Genomic DNA, 18,342 nt, shown 5'->3' on the forward strand with positions numbered 1-18,342 from the left:
ACCTGATCGAGATGTACAAGGTATTGAGAGGCATGGATACAGTCTATAGTCAGAGACTTTTCCCCAGGGTAGGACTGACTGCCATCTCGGGTCATGGTTTTAAGGTGTTAGGAAGAAGGTATAAAGGAGACGTCAGAGGTAGGCTCTTTACCGCAGAGAGTTGTGAACGCATGGAATGCGTTGCCAGCAGTGGTGCTGGAAGCAGAGTTATTAGGAACATTTAAGCAACTGCAGGACATGCACATAGTCAGCAGTGAATTGAGGGGTGTGTAGGTTAGTTTATTTTGTTTTAGATTAGGATTAATTCTCGGCCCAGCATCTTGAGCTGAAGGGCCTGTTCTATGCTGTTTTTTTTATGTTCTATGTTTTATAAAGAACACGCTTTGAAAATCACTTCAAATTCCACAAAGAATAAGCTATTACATAGACAGGCTTACTTTGGATGTGTTTGGGATTTTTTTTTACTTATTTGTGTTTGTAATTTTTTTGTTGATCGTGTTGAGTTTATCCATTCCTTGGTCTCGGGGGTTAATACTCAAACAGTAAACAGTCAGCCTCTATTAGTAGTGGTGTAGGAGATCACAAGTCAAGAAATTATTCTGCACAAAATTTTGAGTAAAAAGATAATCTCACCAACAGCTTAGACTCAGCAGATTTTCTAGATCCGTATCCAGGACACAACCTCTTCTTAGACTCACCACCATGACAACAGATGGTAACAGCGAGTGACTGACCCAACAGTAGGAGAAAGACAGTAGGTAAAAGCACCAAAGGCAAAGCCCTATAGTAACAAGACAGAGCAGTGCAGAGAACAAAGCAAGTGATTGGAAAGCAGTCATAAGCACAGTAACTGTGAATAAGGGGCAGTGCAGGAAGTAATTCTAGCAAAGACAAGCCACAGAAGAAATTTTACTGCTGCCCGAATCTTTCGAGCACTTGGAAGTCCCAAAACAAAGAAGTGGCAAAACTGGCACAAACAGTTCACTAAGTATAGGAATCCTTCAAGGTTAGCAGGTAAACCAAAGATCAGATCAGTACCTTCCTCTCCGCAATCGGCAGCATTCAAAGCAGAAAAATGTTTTAGCGAGGTAAGGTATAAACAAAGAAACTGTCACATTTGAGGATGTTATTTCAGCTTTCAATGCATATTTCTTCAAAGGCTGAAATATCATGGCAGAAAGGGTGAAATTTAACAAACCCTTTAAGAACAACCAGGTGAGAGCATCCATTCTTTTAACTAATGATTTGGATCGATTAACAGATAATTGCGAATATGAAACCCTAATTAGATTGTGGTCAGAGTATTGGAAGAGATCTTATTATATTTTTCTAAAATAAAAGGGAGATTAGACACTAGCTAACATCATGCAATTAGCAAGGCAGAGGTGAAAAAAAAGAGTCCTGCGCTTTCTTTGAGACATCAGGGAGGCTTCATGGAGAAAACCAATTGAGGCAGTGTAATTGGTATGTCATGGAAGTGACAATGCACCTAAACTAAGGCCAAAAAAAGCACAATGAGAAAGTGATAGCTGCCTATTATGCAGTGTTCTTGCTGTGTTAAAAAAAGCTGCACTGACATGAAAACTGCCCTGATAAAAATGGGAGTGACGTTCCCACCAGAAGACAGGATATTTTAAAACTGTTTGCCATAGTAAAAAAGGGTCAAACTCAAAACCAAAAAGACAAATCTACCAGTTCATGAAGCTTTCAAAAGATTGACAACCCTAAACACAATGAAATAAAAGGATCCAAGTGAAATTACTGGACTGCTTAAATCAAACTAAACAGCCACAAAACAATTTTGAAGTTAGACAGAGCAGCAGCTGTTTCAATCACAGAAAAGTGGCTAAAAAAGACCTTCAGCTTTGAACTGTTCGATGCCAAGGACCAAGAAGGATTCAACTCAAAATTAAAGATCAGTTAACTGTAACACTGCAACATACAGGAAACTAAATCACAGAACCCCTAAATGTGAATCAAAATCAGGTGTTTATAACTAAGCTGCAAAGCTTGTAACAATCTGGGACTTATTAATAACATTAACAAATTGGGAAGACGAAAAGGATTCAGAGTGAATTTCCCAAAATTGTTCGGAAAATCAGAATTAGCTTACCATATTACGTTGAGATTGGATACTAAAGCTATGCACTTATTCACTCCAAGGAAAGTTGCACATCCACTTTTAAAGAATGTGAAGCATGACATTGAGGCAATGTTACATCAGAGAATTAATTCACCAGCGACAAAGTCAACAAAGTGATTCTGTCATTTGATTTGGTTTGATTTTAAGGTGTCCGTGCCAAAACTAAACAGGACCCTTGTCTTGATATTACACAATTAAACAAAATGGCAGAGAGAAAAATGAAACTTTAAAGAGTACAGAGATCCTCATCTTCTTCCGCGAGGACCAAGAACAAGGTCTGAGAGATTTGCAAAACTACCAAAACATTTATCTCTATGAACCAGGAATGAAGACAGACAACTTTCTTTTTGGGGAGTAGAATAGGAAACATAATTAAAGTATAAAGTCAGAGACTTAGCAGAGATGTACAGTAGTGTGAGAGATCACATGACAGCATACTTTGAAGGGAAATGATTCTGTACGGCGCCTGGTGCTATGTTAAGTAGTGTAAATAGTTAACAGATTGTTAACTGACAAAGGTAATTGCAACAAATAGCTTAGATGCAGCAGTCGCTCTAGATCTTAATCCAACATTCAGCCTCTTCTAAAACTAACCACAGTAACAACACTCAGCAGATTGTTTATTTTGATGCATATAATATAAAAACGCTTCTAATATTTCAAATTGTTTCATATGAAGATTGTCAAAGAAACAGATTTATAGTAAAAATATAATTTCTCAATTGATAAAGCACACAAATATTTCAAACATCATAATTTTCTTTAAAATGTTATTAGTTTTGATATTATTTTCCACATCTTAATGTTAATGCTTTCGTCATTTCATAGCACACCGTGTACAGTGAAAGCCAGATCTAAAGATTTTGTAATGACTATTGTTACCACACTGAGACAGTCAGTTGAATCAAATCAGCCTTCCTATCTCTGTCCTTACAACACAGTAAAATTACAATACTCAGTGACCTTCAAAATTGACCCCAATGGTGCATAGCCAGACTTTTTGAATAAGCAGTACCAGACATTGTGAATCATTGATACAAGGCATCTGATTTCTAGCTCAAACAAAAGACTTAACAATTTATTAAAAATACAGTAAGTTTAGCAGAGCAAAGTTAAACAGCAAGGTAATCTAATCAATATCTAAGATTTAACCCCAATCCTCTTTAATTCTAGTCCCCACCTTCCCACAAAGATAGATAGACAAACAGACAGAGTTAAAAGAAAAATCAAAAGGAAAAAATAAATAAGAAATAACTGGCCGGTTCACTTAGCATTCTCCACAATCTATAACATCACTGGCATATGGGATTACAGCTTGGTTTATGCTGACACTGAATTTGCAGATAGCTTCCAGCAGGCTCTGAGGAATATTTATTTAATTCTTATAACTGAGATGCCATTCTCCATCAAGTTGATGATGAGGGGACATCAGGGAACTATTCAACCTCTATCCTGTAATTTTTGCATTTCAACCTTTCTAACCTAATCAAAGCTCACAAACCAAGTCTATCTGCCAGATTGACCATCTCTCCATGAGGTCACTGTTAACATTCAGCATCCACCATCTGACTGAGCATAAGGTCTCTTTGGATTTGCAGTATCTATGGTCATTTTTAACAAAAATCTAGCTGCAATTAATTTTCAGGCCTGATCTCAAAAACAAATAACAGATATTGTTTTTGAAAACACAAGGTGCTGTGCACAGTCAAAAGGTCATGTTCAGCTCTCAGCTCACAGTTCACAGCTCTAAACCAAAACAATAAAAAGAGAAAAGTAGGATAACAAAAATCAGCAAGGGTTTTAACAATTATGCAAATGTATAAAATGAATTGACTCTGGATTTTCCAGCAGTGCAGTGCCTGAGCTATGGTGTCTCTCACCACCAATCGTCTCTCTGTAATAATAGACCAGCCTCTGGTTCCAGTAGGACTATGACAACTTTGCTTTTTAATTAAACAAAGCACTTGAGGACAACCCACAGTATTATTCTTTTACAGTAGTCATTACCCATTCATGCCTAGATGTGATTCTGTCAGTCTGCTAGTAACACACACACATCTGACATTAAATGTGAATGAGTGAGCCAAATAATTGTCACTTTTCCTCAGGTTAAATCCAAGTCACAAAAAACAAAACTTTAAATTTCCCATAACTGTCAACTAAATTTATTCCAAACATTTTGTGGATAGCTTTACTCACCATATTTACATTAACATAAAGCAGCAAATTACAAAACACACAGTAGGATTTTTACTTTAATAACAATTGTATGCATACCATAAACTTTTCGATTTTATCTGGCAAAATTAAACAATACTACGAACTGATTATACGAGAAAACGATACAGTTTTTCAATGGTCTTGATTTAAGGACAAGTAAACATCAGACATAAAAATTACAGTTTTTCTAACCACCACAGAAGAGATATCACAGTATGTAATAACATCACCTTTACAACAATGTCATTATTTCATTCATTGAAATGAACTGTATCTTACCACATCTTTTCTACGATAACTCATAGATCACTTTCCTTCGATGAAAAGGGAGAGGAAGAAGAAAAAGTCATTACACCTCTCCTGACCCATTTATAGTCTGTTCTGATATACACAATAGTTCTGTTCCCATGCGATCCCGTGTTATAAGAAAATCGCATAATAGCAGCACTATTTAAACCAATGGGGCCGGAATTGCATTGTAGCCAATGCAGGTAAGGAAAGTTTGCACTCCACAAATAATGGTATAAATTCTTCAATTGTTTTATAGCCAATTCAATTTGAAGAAATGTGTATTATATTTAGACCTATGTGTGGGGCCAAATCAAACGATTGCTTCTCCCTTTAGTCTGGGCAATAAGTTTGCTTGCTCTTACAATCTCTTGAATCCTATTAGCTTACTTTTAATCTCCAGAATCACATTCTTAAATGAAATTCAAACAAACTTTGGGCCACTAAATTTTTTATTTTAAATTGCAACCAGATTTTGCATTAGTATACTGTCCGTGCCTCTAGGTCAGGACGCTCAGGTTCAAATTCCACCTGCTCCAGACGTGTCTAATAACATCCACAAACAGGCTGATTAAAAATACCTATAATTTTGCACAGAGACATTACTTGGCCAATCGCACCTGTACCAGTTCTCTGACAGAGTTTAGTCTCTTTTCTCCTCCCCTGCTCCATAGCATTTAAAGCTTTTTCATTCCAAAAGACATGGATAAGTATTGAAAAGGGTGGCTACTGTAGATTCTTTAAGGGTAGAGCTTTCTGTCATAAAACACTTCAAATAAATTACCTTAAACTCTTCTATCATTCTTTTAACTTATATTTAGTTTTATAACTTAAGAATCTATGTTACATGTTGCAGTCTGAGGCATTCAAATGTTCTAACTTATTGACTTATTTGGAGGTGCCAGTGTTGGACTAGGGTGTCAAAATTAAAAATCACATAACACCAGGCTATAGTCCAACAGGTTCATTTGGAAGTACAAACTTTTGGAGCACCACTCCTTTGTCAGGTAGCTAATGGAGCAGGATCAAATGACACAGAATTTATAGCAAAAGATCACATCAGACAACTGACGCAAAATATTGAACAAACCTAGATTGCTGTTAAGTCTTTCATCTTTGAGAATGGTTGTAGATTCTGATTCATTAATATGTCAATTCCAGAACTTCAATCCATGTGACATTTTATAAATTCCTACTTTGTAAATAGAACCAGTCTGATTCATACAGATTGGAAGACATACAGATTTTAACCTCAGACCTTTAATGCATTGTCTGAGCTGAGAAGTCACCTTTATTTAATAAAACCTTAAGTTTTCTCAAATTGTGCCTTGAAAAAAGTTCTGGGATTTACATACTAATGAATAACCTGTGGGTGGTGATGTTCCCATCACCATGTATCCTCTGCCCGACTCCCTTCAAATGACAGCGGTCACGGCTTTGTAAGGTACTATCTACAGAACCTTGGTGAATTTCTGGAGTGTACCTTGTACATGGTACACACTGTTATTACAACTGTGTACAGGCTTTGGAGGGAGCAAATGTTGCTGGATATGGTGCCAATCAGCATAAGCTGCTCTGTTCTGGCTTCTTAATTGTTGTTGAATCTGCACTTATCCAGGCAAGTCGATGTATTCTATTACAGTCCTGACCTCCTGATTAGTGTCTTATGGATGGTGGACAGGATGGGGGATGTGCTTTTTGTTTTGGGTGGCGGGGTGGAGGTTAGGAGTTACTCACTGCATGATTTCTACTCTCTGACTTGCTCTTGTAGCCACAGTACCTATATAGCTAGCCCAGTTCAATTTCTGATCAATGATAACCTCCAGGATATTGGTACCCTTCTCAGTACTTTTATCCATGACATCGTCCTGGTCAATCATGCTATCTTCAAATATCTCTTTTTCACTTTGGGAAACAGTGGATAAAATGATTCCTGGTCTGGTTATTAGCCCTTTGAGTCATGTCATGAACATTCCTTCTGTGGCCAATAAGTCCTGTTTGGGAATTGCACTCATTTTACACTGTAAACTCTACCACCAATCAATCAGTACCTTCTCCACTGTGGCCCAGGCTTTCTTAGCTTGGTGCTTTTTTCACTTCAGCCAATTACTAAATTCCCATTAACTAAATCTTTACTTCACCTTAAGTTATAAAGAGATCATTTTTCATATACCTTGTCAGTCCATGTATATTATAAATGTATAATTTCTTCTACTGAGTACAATGGCCACAAATCTTCACCATATTTAAAATGAAGTTTCATCAATGCTTTGCAGAATGAATTTATATCTGATTGCTTATACAACTTCAAATTCAATTTGCCTTTGCATTGCTAATGTATATTTCAGAAGCTTTTAAGAAATATGCTAGAATATAAGAATTATTGTCCCTTAATATTTTACTATATTTAAAGTGAAAGCATACTGGAAATTGTAGTCTACAGTGCATTTCTAATGATAAGATGCATATTACAGTGAGCTAGCAATCCTCTTTCAAAGCTACCAATAATCTTCATTCTCTCAGACTGCTTTGATGGTTAGTAAACAAAACTCTACAGAAATCCTGGGAGACATCAGCAGACGCTGCCACAGTGTCTAATCAGATAGCCATTTGCATAAAGTATCAAGTGTAATTTAAAATGTGTTGCTGTAGATGTGGAAAGGGAATAATAGATCTATATTGGTATGTTTGAAATGAAGGCTGTTATCAAAAACACATTCCTTTGGGACTGTAACTCATCACCACTGTACTCTCATAAAGTCTAGTTTATACCTCAGAAGACCAAACTACATTGATATTCTCACACAATTGATGAAACACGCTAGGAAAGAAACCCACTGCAGCCTCCAAAACATTAAGATTTTTTAACGATATTACTTGTGGGTACACATAAGTTATTTGAACATTTATTTAACCTTGACCAAATTAAATTGCAATGGTTCAATTTAAGAAAGTACTTTATCAGCCACTCAGACAATTAGTATCACTATGTAGGGAATCTGAGTTGAAACCTTTTTGGAAATTGCAATTCAAAGGACATTATACTTCATAGTTACCTCAACTCCAGACATCAAATTTACTGCTTGAGTTAATGTTGTATTTTCAGAATGAGGTTAGAGGCCTAGAAATTTCTTCAGTAATAGTTGGATAGGTAAATGCACCATGAGGTACGGCAGGAATATTCCTCATTCAAATAATGGTTCTGGCTGAGATAGCTCATTTGAACTTGGACAACAACATCAGTATTGCAGCATCTGTGGGTTTGAGGAAAGGGGCGAAGTAATCAGCCATGATTTAAGTATTCTTACAAACTTCAAGAAATATTGCTCTGGGCAGCATCTGTCTTTTAGGTGGTGATGGGTGCCATTAGAGATCCAAAATTGTGTCAGATGCATGCAGGCACATTTCAGTTGCAAAACATACCAGTTGTCACTCTGGTGATGGTATTCATATGTGTGTAATTTTAAAAAATTATTATTTATCCATGGATGAATCTAGGCTCACACTCATTACCCATCTCCAATTGATTTTGAGAAGATGGTGAGGAGTTGCCTTCCTGAATCACTGCAGTCCATGGGGGATAGATACACCCATAGAGCTGTTAGAAAGGCAGTGAAGGAACAATGATATAGTTCCAAGACAGGATAGCTTCTGGCTTGGAGGAGCATGCAGGTGTTTTTTTTTTGTCTTTTATGATAATTGAGATCATGAGCTTGGAAGGTGCTAGCCAAAAAGCTTTTGTAAGTTGTCGAACTTCTTTGTAAGTTGCATTCCATCACACTCCCTACCTGTACTGGCCAATGGTAATCCTGAGGTTATTTAGAGTGGAGGAATCTGTAACAGTAATGCCACTGTATGTCAATAGTTGGATTATAATTTCTTGAAGATCGTCATTTTCTGACACTTTTATAGCACAGTGGCTAGCACAGCGTCAGGGACCCAGGTTTGATTCCACCCTTGAGTGATTCTGTGTGGAGATTGCACATTCTCTCTGTGTCTGCTAGGGTTTCCGCTGGGTCCTCCAGTGTCCTCCCACAGTCCAAAAATATACAGGTTAGGTGGATTAGCCAGGCTAAATTGCCTATAGTGTCTAGGGATGTGCAGGCTGGGTGGATTAGCCACAGGAAATAAAGGGTTACAGGGATACGATGTGGGGGGGGGGTGGATCTGGGTGAAATGCTCTTTGGAGGGTCGGTATGGACTTAATGGGCCGAATGGCCTGCTTCCACACTGGAGGGATTTTATGACCTTTTCAGCTCAGCCTGCATGTTATTCAGGTCCTGTTGAATTTGGACATTGCTACGTCTGTATCAGGAGTTGCGGCTAATTTGTGCATTGTGCAATCCTCAGCAAACATGATGGAGGTTAGGGTAGGTCATTGATGAAGCATCTGACCGTCGCTGTGACTAGGACACTTGTGGTGCAGTGGTAGTTTCCCTACCTCTAGGCCAGGAAACATGGGTTCCTTCATGTCTGCTCATAGGTAGCTTTATTGATGTCTGAACTTCTTATACAGCAGCTATTGGGTCTAAACCATGAGCAAACCTAGTCTAACATTTGGGGCCTAGCTTTTATTTTAGGTAAATGTAGTAATGTTTGGACTAATTATGTCATTGCAATTCCTAACCTAGAAATGCCCCTCCTGCAAGGTACCTTGCACATCTGCTGAGTGTTAAGAGTATTCTTATTTTATTCTCAGTCATACAGCTGAAAGATTACGAATTCAAACCTATCGATCATCTGGGGTCTTACTTCATAAATCTTAATGCTAATTTTTAATAGCTGAATATTACCAGAGCATGAATACATTACCAAAAATATTAACATCCATTGGAACTAAGTCAGAATCTGAACTTGGGTAAAATGTCATATACAGTTGGAAATTTTGTGTAAATGCACAAGTCAGCAGAAATCTTTTAACCCTAAGAACTACAGTAAAAATGTAAAAAGCCTATCAGCTCAGCAGCAGAACTGAAGTGTGCAATTCATATGCTTCCACCTTTCTCTTTTTTCTTTGTTTGAATCTCTCCCCAACGCCTCCAACCTCCTTTCCTTATCAGTTATGAAGGCAGAATATTCTGGGATATGGACTTAAAGAGACACACTAATCTGTTTTGTAAAGACATAAGAAAGTACAAGGTCACTAAGGGCCACCTGGTCAAAACGAAAAATATTTCTATTGGTCAGTAACTGTCATGCCACTCTGTAATTGTTAATTATATATAATTATATGTGTATTATAAAACTAAGTCTAAAGTTGCCATTTTGTGTGTGTTGTGCCCAGAATTAAATTTTTTGTTTGAAAAAAAACTATATGAACTTCTACAATTTTAATGACTCTTGCTGCATGTAAAAACGGCTGTTGTTAAATACTGAATATAACATAGAAAATTGAGCAGGATTAGGCCAGTCAGCCCCTCAAGCCTGCTCCACCATTCAATAAGATCACAGGTGATCAATTTCATACCCTGTTCCTGCTTTTGCTCCATACTCTTTGATTCTTTTAACCCTAAGAACTACATTAAATTCTTTCTTGAAAATATTCAACCCTTTGACTTCAACCAACTTCTGTGGGAGAGAATTCTATAGGTTCACCACTCTTTGGGTAAAGAAATGTTTCTCCATTTCAATCCTAAATGGGCTACTCTATATCCTGAGACTATGCCCCTTGCTTCTGGACTCCCCAGTTATCAGGAACATCCTTCTGCATTTATCACTTCAACTCTTATTAGGATGTTTAAAGTTTCTACGAGATTCCTCTCTCATTCTGCTAAACTACAGTGAGTATAGTCCTAACTGATTTAGTCTCTCTTCATATCAGTCCTGCCATCCCAGGCATCAGCCCTGTAAGACTTTGCTGTACTCTCTCCACACCTGAAATTCCTTCCCAGTTGAGGAGATTGAAACAGAATACTCCAGGCATGGTTTCACCAAGGCCCTGCACAATGGCAGTGAGACATCACTGCTCCTGTATTTGAATCCTCTCGCTATGGAAACCACCACAGCATTTGCTTTCTTCACTGCCTGCTGCACTTGCATACTTTCAGCATTTGGTGTAAAGACACCCAGGTCTTGTTGAACATCGCCTATCGCAGTCAGGTAACAATTTGCCTTTCTGTCTGTGCTACCAAAGTGGATAACTTCACATTGATCCACATTACACCTCATCTGCCATGCATATGCCCACTCATTCAATTTGTCTAAATCACAATGAAATACTTCTGCATCTCCCTCACATTTCACCCTCCCACCCAGCTTTGTATCATCTGCAGACATGGAGATAACATGTTTAGTTCAGTCTTCTAAATCATTAATATAAATTATGAATAGCTGAAGTCCAAGTACTGACACCTGCAGTACCTCATTAATCACTGCTTGCCACTTGGAAAAAGCCAGATTACTCCTACTGTTTGTTTCCCATCTGCCAACCAGTTCCCTATCCATTTCGGTACAATACCCTTAATCCCACATGCTTTAATTTTACATGCTAATTACCTATGTGGGACCTTATCGAAAGTCCTCTGAAAGTCCAAATAAAACAAATCTGCTAACACCCCTTCATCAATTCTATTACATTCTGAAAACAATTCCTGTTGGTTTCTCAACCATGATTTCCCTTTTGTAAATCTATCATGACTCTGTCCAATCCTATTTTCTATTAAATCTTTTACAATAGACTTGAGCATTTTACCCACGATCAATGTAAAGCTATGCAATTCCTTTCCATAATCCCTTTCTCATCTCTACTGCCTTTCTTTAAATAGTGGGGTTGCATTCATTACCCTCCCAAGTTTCAAAGTTGATAGAATCTTGAAAGGTGGCAACTGCATTCACTATTTCCAGGACCACTTCCTTAAGTAATTTGGGATGTAGATTATCAGATCTTTTGGATTTTCAGCCATTAATCCCATCAATTCAACTAACAGCTCTTCCCTACTATTCTGATTTCCTTCAGTTCCTCTTCTCACTAGATCCTGTATTCCCCAACATTTTCCATTGTGAAGACAGAAGCAAAATGTGTATTTCCCTGTCATCTCCTTGTACTCTGCTGTAACTTCCTGTTTCTGACTGTCAGAGACCTGCACTTGACTTTACTAATCTTCCTTCCATATTCTATTTTCCCCCTCTTAACCAATCCCTTTGTTCTCCTTTTCTATAATCTAATGTACTCCCAATCCTCAGGCCTGCTGCTTGTTTTAGTCAATTTGAATGCCTCTTCTTTGGATCTAATACTATTGTTAATTTCCCTTGTGAGCCACTGTTGAGCCATCTTTCCAGTTTTGTTTTCATGAGAAAGTTGACTGCTCCCAGAAAAATCCAGCAATTAGTAAATTCAATACTTCCTAAAAGGTGATACTAATTACATCGTATAAACATTCTAGCCAAGTTAATCTCAGCAAATTCTGACAAAGAATACCATCAAAACACCTTATGACTTTACTTGGTATGAATAACTCCCAAGTTATTCACTACAAAAACACAATGGGTTCTTGTTTTTGTTCAGCGTGATGTTCTTTTTCACTTCGAGCTGATGAACTAAGACATTGAAGTTCTTCCCCACCCACCTCCTGACCCCAACACGACGAGCTTGGCCTGGTCCCCAGGCAGCAGCAGATGCGTGGCAGTCTGGATCTCCCGGGAGCTGATGGTGCTGCGCTTGTTGTCATGGGCCAGATAGGAAGGTTACCAGCAATACGCTCGAAAATATCATTGACAAACAAGTCCATGATACTCATCACTCTGTAGATGTAGATAGAATAACTTTCTTTCCTGGACTTTCTCCTCCTCCGACCACTCTTTAACAGCGCCCTCTTCACCATCTTGTTAGTGGCCTTCTTGGTAACTTGACCTCTCTTTTCCTCAACCATGGTGACAGTCACAGAGTCAGACACAGAGCTTAGTGTCTCAACACCTAACCCCAGTCAAGACTAAATAGCTGGTTTGTTTGAACCAACTTTCATTATAAAGGTTTGACTTTTGCTTGTCAGTCTACTTGAAACACCGAAAGGGTAAGCTACTCCAAGCTTAGTTATAAGTTTATTTCTGATCTCAATATTACTTGAAAGACCGATTCCTGAACACAAACCTGTACTTCATTGCACAGTAAATCAAATTCCAGCTTACAATCACTGAACCTTCTTCAGAAGTGCAACAAGACCTGGACAAATTCAGCTTGGGCTGAAAAGTGGCAAGGAACATTCATCTCACAAAACGTCAGGCAATGACCATTTCCAAAAAGAAACAAGATAGCTACCACCTCTTGACAATCAATGAGATTACCATCACTGGATCCCCCACTAGCAAATCTGGGGTTAACCACTGACCAGAAACTGAACTGGACTCTCCATATGAATACAGTTTCTAAAAGAGTAGATCAAAGGTTAGGAATGCTGCAAGCAAGTAACTCACCACCTGACTCCCCAAAGCCTGTCCACTATCCACAAGGCATAGATCAGGAATCTGATGGGCTATACCCACTTGCCTAGATGAATGCAGCTCCAACAAAACAAGAAACTAGACACCATCCAAGCCAAAACAGCCTACTTGATTGGTACCACATCCCCAAACATTCATTTCCTTTCCCACTGATGCTCAGTAATTACAGCGTATTCTACTTACAAACTGCACTGCAGAAAATCACCCAAGTTGCTTTGTTAGCACTTTCTAAACACACAAAAATTTCCAATTTGAAGAGCAAGAGCAGCAGTTACATGGGAACACCACCATCCACAGGTTCCCCTCCAGGCCACTCATCATTCTGACTTGGAAGTGTATCTCTGCTCCTGCACTGTCAATCGGTCCAAATGCTGGAATTCCCTCCCCAGTGGCATTGGGGGTCTACAGCACATGGACTGCAGCAATTCAAGAAGGCAGCTCATTACTACATTCTCAATGGCAACTAAGGACTGGCACGAAATTCTGGCCCAGCCAGTGATGTCCACTTCCAAGTGAGTTATATATAAGAAAAAAAAACTGCCTTGAACTCCAACAAAAAGGCACTTTTGTGTACAGCCAAGTGAAAGAACCTCAAGTGTATGCTGACTCACTGGACTCTGAGATTTCTTTGTTTTAAGTAAATTGCTATTTCTCTCATTCTCTTTCTCTCTCTGTCTTTGGGTGCGTGTGAGTGTGAATGTACAGTGTGAACCATTCTCCGGATTTTGAATGCAGCCTCAAAGCCTCACGTGTTTCAACCCGAAAGAATATGCTGTGGATCACTTTAAAACTGGACTTCAGAAAGAGCATTTGGAGAAATACAGGACCGCTTATTTTCAAAAGGTAAAAGAAACCAAGAAAAGAAAATTAAGAACCATCTCTACTATGAACAGGAGAGGGGTGATAAAAATAATTCACTCGCCTCTCGTTTTTGCATAGTGATTGCATTATACCTAACAGCCCAGCTGAGAAGTGAATTTACATTCCTGCACACTTTAAACAACTTACATCCAAAGCTGCAAACTGCTTTGTAAATTATCTGCTTTGCAAAGCTTTAATACATGCATACATCATTAATCATCAATATCAAAACACAAGAACTTCTGTTCTCAGGTACCTGTGTGATAGCTGTGGCTCAGTTGGCAGTACTCTCACGTCTTGAGGCAGAACATTCTTGATTCAAGTTCTATGTCCAGGATTTGAGCACAAGGTTCAAAGCAGACACTGCAGTACTGAGCTAGCGTTGCATGGTTACAGTGTCCTTTTTGGATTAGTATTAAACTAAAGCACGTTCTGCCTCCGAGAAAGATGTAAAAGATACCATAGAGCTATTTCAAAAAAGAGTACAGGAGTTTTCCCAGTACTCTGGCCCAATCAACAGATTATCTGGTCATTATCACTTTGCTGTTCACGGGAGTCTCCCAATACTAACTAACTGCTGCCTTTCCAAAAACAGTGATTGCACTTCACAAATATTGCACTTGCTGCAAAGTGCTTTGAGACAGCTAGTGGTTCGGAGAAATGCTTTCCGAATGCAGGTCTTTCCATTAACAAATCAACATGGGGGGGCACGGTGGCTCAGTGATTAGCTCTGCTGCTTCACAGCACCAGGGTCCCAGGTTTGATTCCAGCCTCGGGCGACTGACTGTGTGGAGTTTGCACATTCTCCCCGTGTCTGCATGGGTTTTCTCCAGGTGCTCCGGTTTCCTCCCACAGTCCAAAAAATGTGCAGGCCAGGTGAATTGGCCATGCTAAGTTGCCCATAGTGTTAGGTGCATTAGTCAGAGGGAAATGGGTCTGGGTGGGTTACTCTTCAGAGGGTCGGTGTGGACTGGTTGGGCCGAAGGGCCTGTTTCCACACTGTATGGAATCTAATCAAAAATAAACATGGCCAAACAGGAAATCCAGGCTGACTCTGTCTGATCCTATCACTGGGGTTCAGTTCAATGACTTTCAAGAAGGTTTTTGAGGGCCAATTCCGTAGGAGGGAAGTTGGGCGAGTCAACTCTGGAGTTCAGGGCACTGGGGACAGCCTGTTTGGAGGGAGAGCGAACAGTAATTGTGAAAACTGAGACGGAGTCAACATATTAGTGGGGGAGGGCACAAAACAACAGTGCGTTGGAGGCCATGGGTTATTGTGTGAGTGCAAGTCCACCGTTTATCACCGCCACCCTGGCATTGACGTGAGATAGTGTAGCAGAACAGTCAGTGTGGCGTAGCTAGACGGCAAGGCCCTGAGGGGTACTGCTGTGAGATGAAGTTTGTAAATGGAAGAGTTCTGTGGGAATGTGTGGAAACTCAGTATTGATCGACTCGACAGGGAATGCAAGGAAGAAACAATCACGGAGGTTCAGGGGAGTCCTTTGGTTACCAAGCTGAGTCTGTTGTCTGCTTCTGCTAAACATGACTTGCATTGCCATACATTTTCACATGAATCATAAGTGCAGCCTGGAAATGAAAAGTGGCTGCAATCACTACCAGAATTAGTGCAGTTAGCTTGTCTTTCTTTCTGAGCACACAAGATCTGTGTGTGCAATGTGAGGCCCTTATCAGGGTGCTTTGTAGGAGAGAATGAAATCACAGTAGGGATAGTCTGTATGGCCTTATGCAGTGGAGGGTCTTGTTTCATAAATCTGATTCGAGTTTTTGAGCAAGTGATGAAGATGATTGATGATGGTAGGGCAGTGGATGTTGTCTCCATGGACTTTACTCAAGCATTTGACAAGATCCCACATGATAGGCTGGCCTAGAAGATGAAGTCACATCGGATCCACGGTAAATTGGTGAGTTGAATACAAAATTGGCTTGGTCATAGAAGTCAGAAGGTAGTTGTTGAGGGGAATTTTTCAGACTGGAATCTGTGACCAATGGTGTTCTGTAAAGATCCAGTGCTGGGACCTAAATGACTTTGGATGAAAATGTGGGTGGCCTGATTAGTAAGTTTGCAGATAACATGAAAATGGGTAGAATTGTAGATAGTGAGGAAGATTATCAAAACATAAAGCAGGATATAAATCAGTTGGAAAGTTGGGTGGAGAAATGGGAGATGGAGTTTAATCCTGACAAGTGTGGCGTAATGCATTTGGGAGGTCAAAAAAGAGGTAAGTATACAGTAAAATATGGATAGAGAACTGGCTGGGCAACAGGAGACAGAGAGCAGTAGTGGAAGGGAGTTTCTCAAAATGGAGACCTGTGACCAATAGTGTTCCACAGGGATCCGTGCAGGGACCACTGTTGTTTGTGATATACATAAATGATTTGGAGGAAGATATAGATGGTCTGGTTAGCAAGTTTGCAGATGGCCCTAAGGTTGATGGAGTAGCAGATAGTGAAGGGGACTGTCAGAGAATACAGCAGAATATGGATAGATTGGAGAGATGAGCAGAGAAATGGCAGATGGGAGTTCAATCAGGGCAAATGCAAGGTAATGCATTTTGGAAGATCCAATTCAAGATTGAACTATACAGTAAATGGAAAAGTCCCGGGGAAAATTGATGTAGAGAGATCTGGATGTTCAGGTCTATTTGCCCTGAAGGTGGCAACGCAGATCAATACAGGTGGTCAAGAAGGCATACTGCATGCTTTCCTTCATCAGAGTATTGAGTACAAGAGTTTGCAGGCCATGTGACAGATGAATAGGAGTTTGGTTAGGCTACATTTGGAATACTGTGTACAGTTCTAGTCGCCACATTACCAGGAGGATGTGGATGCTTTGGACATGGAGTAGAGGAGGTTCACCAGGATGTTGCCTGGTATGGAGCGGGCTAGCTATGAAGAGAGGTTGAGTAGATTAGGGTTATTTTCATTAGAAAGACGGAGGTTGAGGGGGGACCTGATTGAGGTCTACAAAATTATGAGAGGTATAAGCAGGGTGGATGGCAAGAAGCTTTTTCCCAGAGTGCGAAATTCAGTTACCAAGTTCAAAGTGAGAGGGGAGAAGTTTAGGGAGATATGCATGGAAAGTTCTTTATGTAGAGGGTGGGGGTGGCTAGAACGTGTTGCCAGCAGAGGTGATAGAGGCGGGTACAATAGTGTCATTTAAGATGCATCTAGACAGATACATGAATGGGCAGGGAGCAAAGGGATACAGATCCTTAGAAAATAGACAACAGCTTTAGATCGAGGATTTGGATTGGCGCAGGCTTGGAGGGCCGAAGGGCCTGTTCCTGTGCTTTAATTTTCTTTGTTCTTTGTAACTAGCAGGACCCTGAGGAGCATGGATAAACAGTGGGATCTTGGGGTGCAAGTCCAAAGCTCCCTGAAAGTAGCGACACAAGTGGGTAAGGTGGTGAAGAGGGCATACGGCAAGCTTGCCTTCATTGGTCGGGGCACTGAGTATAAAAGTTAGCCATTCAACAAGATCATGGTTCATCTGTTTGTGATTTGAATTCCACATTTAATCTACCCCCAATAACCCGGATTCCCCTGTCCAATAACCATATAACCACCTGTAGCTTCAAAATATTTAAGGCCCCTGCCTCCTCTTTCTGAGACAGTGTGTTCCAAAATTGCACAGAAACAATTGCACTTCATCTCCATCCTAAAATGGAGGCTCCAAATTTTCAAACAGTGCACCCTCGTTCTAGACTGACTGAAAACAGGAAACATCTTTTCCACATCCATCTTGTCAAAACTATTCAGGATCTTGGACATTTCAATCATGTCACTCCTTAATCTTGTCGGCCAGTGGAAATAATCACAGCCTGTCCTCTCAAATAACCCACGCCCTCCATCTCCCAATCTTGTAAATCTCCTCTGAACCGCCTCTATTGCATTGTCATCCTTCCTTAAATAAATAGACCAAGTCTGCATGAAGTAATTGAAATGTGGAGTCACTGGTGCCATGTACAACTGCAACATGACATCCTGACTTCTATGTTCAATTTCTTTCGAAATAAGGGATAGCATTCCATTGGCCTTTTGATCACATGCCTTACCTACAGACCTTCTCTATTGTGAATGCAGATATAAAGTACTAATTAAATTGTTAGCTACATCACCTGGGTCAACAGATTGTCATTTTGGTCCCTAATGAGCCCTACTATTTCCCTAGTTATTCTCTTATCCCTAACATATTTAGAAATTTATTCTCTAATGTTCCCAACCAGTGTTTTTCGATGTTCCATCTTTGATTTCTGAATTTCTTTTTTATGTAACACCCTGTACCTTCTATACCCTGGGGCATCTGCTGTTTTGAGCCCGCTGTATTTTTCCCTATCTGATCCTATTCATCCTTTATGTTCAGGGTTCTCTGG

At 39.7% G+C, this 18,342-nt stretch overlaps 1 protein-coding gene across 4 annotated transcripts in view; it reads right to left on the reverse strand.

Annotated features, from left to right (window-relative positions):
* triqk (triple QxxK/R motif containing) overlaps positions 1-18,342 on the reverse strand; it is a 94,023-nt gene that overhangs the window by 56,887 nt on the left and 18,794 nt on the right. Inside the window, exon 1 of one of the 4 annotated variants that reach the window (XM_087986529.1) lies at positions 14,205-14,305. The exons of the other annotated variants lie outside the window; for them this stretch is intronic. The gene's annotated coding sequence lies outside the window, so the exon portion shown is untranslated. Of the gene's footprint in view, positions 1-14,204; positions 14,306-18,342 lie in introns of those variants that run through there. 4 annotated transcript variants of the gene reach the window in all.

Source organism: Chiloscyllium plagiosum, unplaced genomic scaffold (genome assembly GCF_037043375.1).
Source record: "Chiloscyllium plagiosum isolate Xiang-an unplaced genomic scaffold, Cpla_swu_hap1 HiC_scaffold_4, whole genome shotgun sequence".
Lineage (NCBI taxonomy): Eukaryota > Metazoa > Chordata > Chondrichthyes > Orectolobiformes > Hemiscylliidae > Chiloscyllium > Chiloscyllium plagiosum.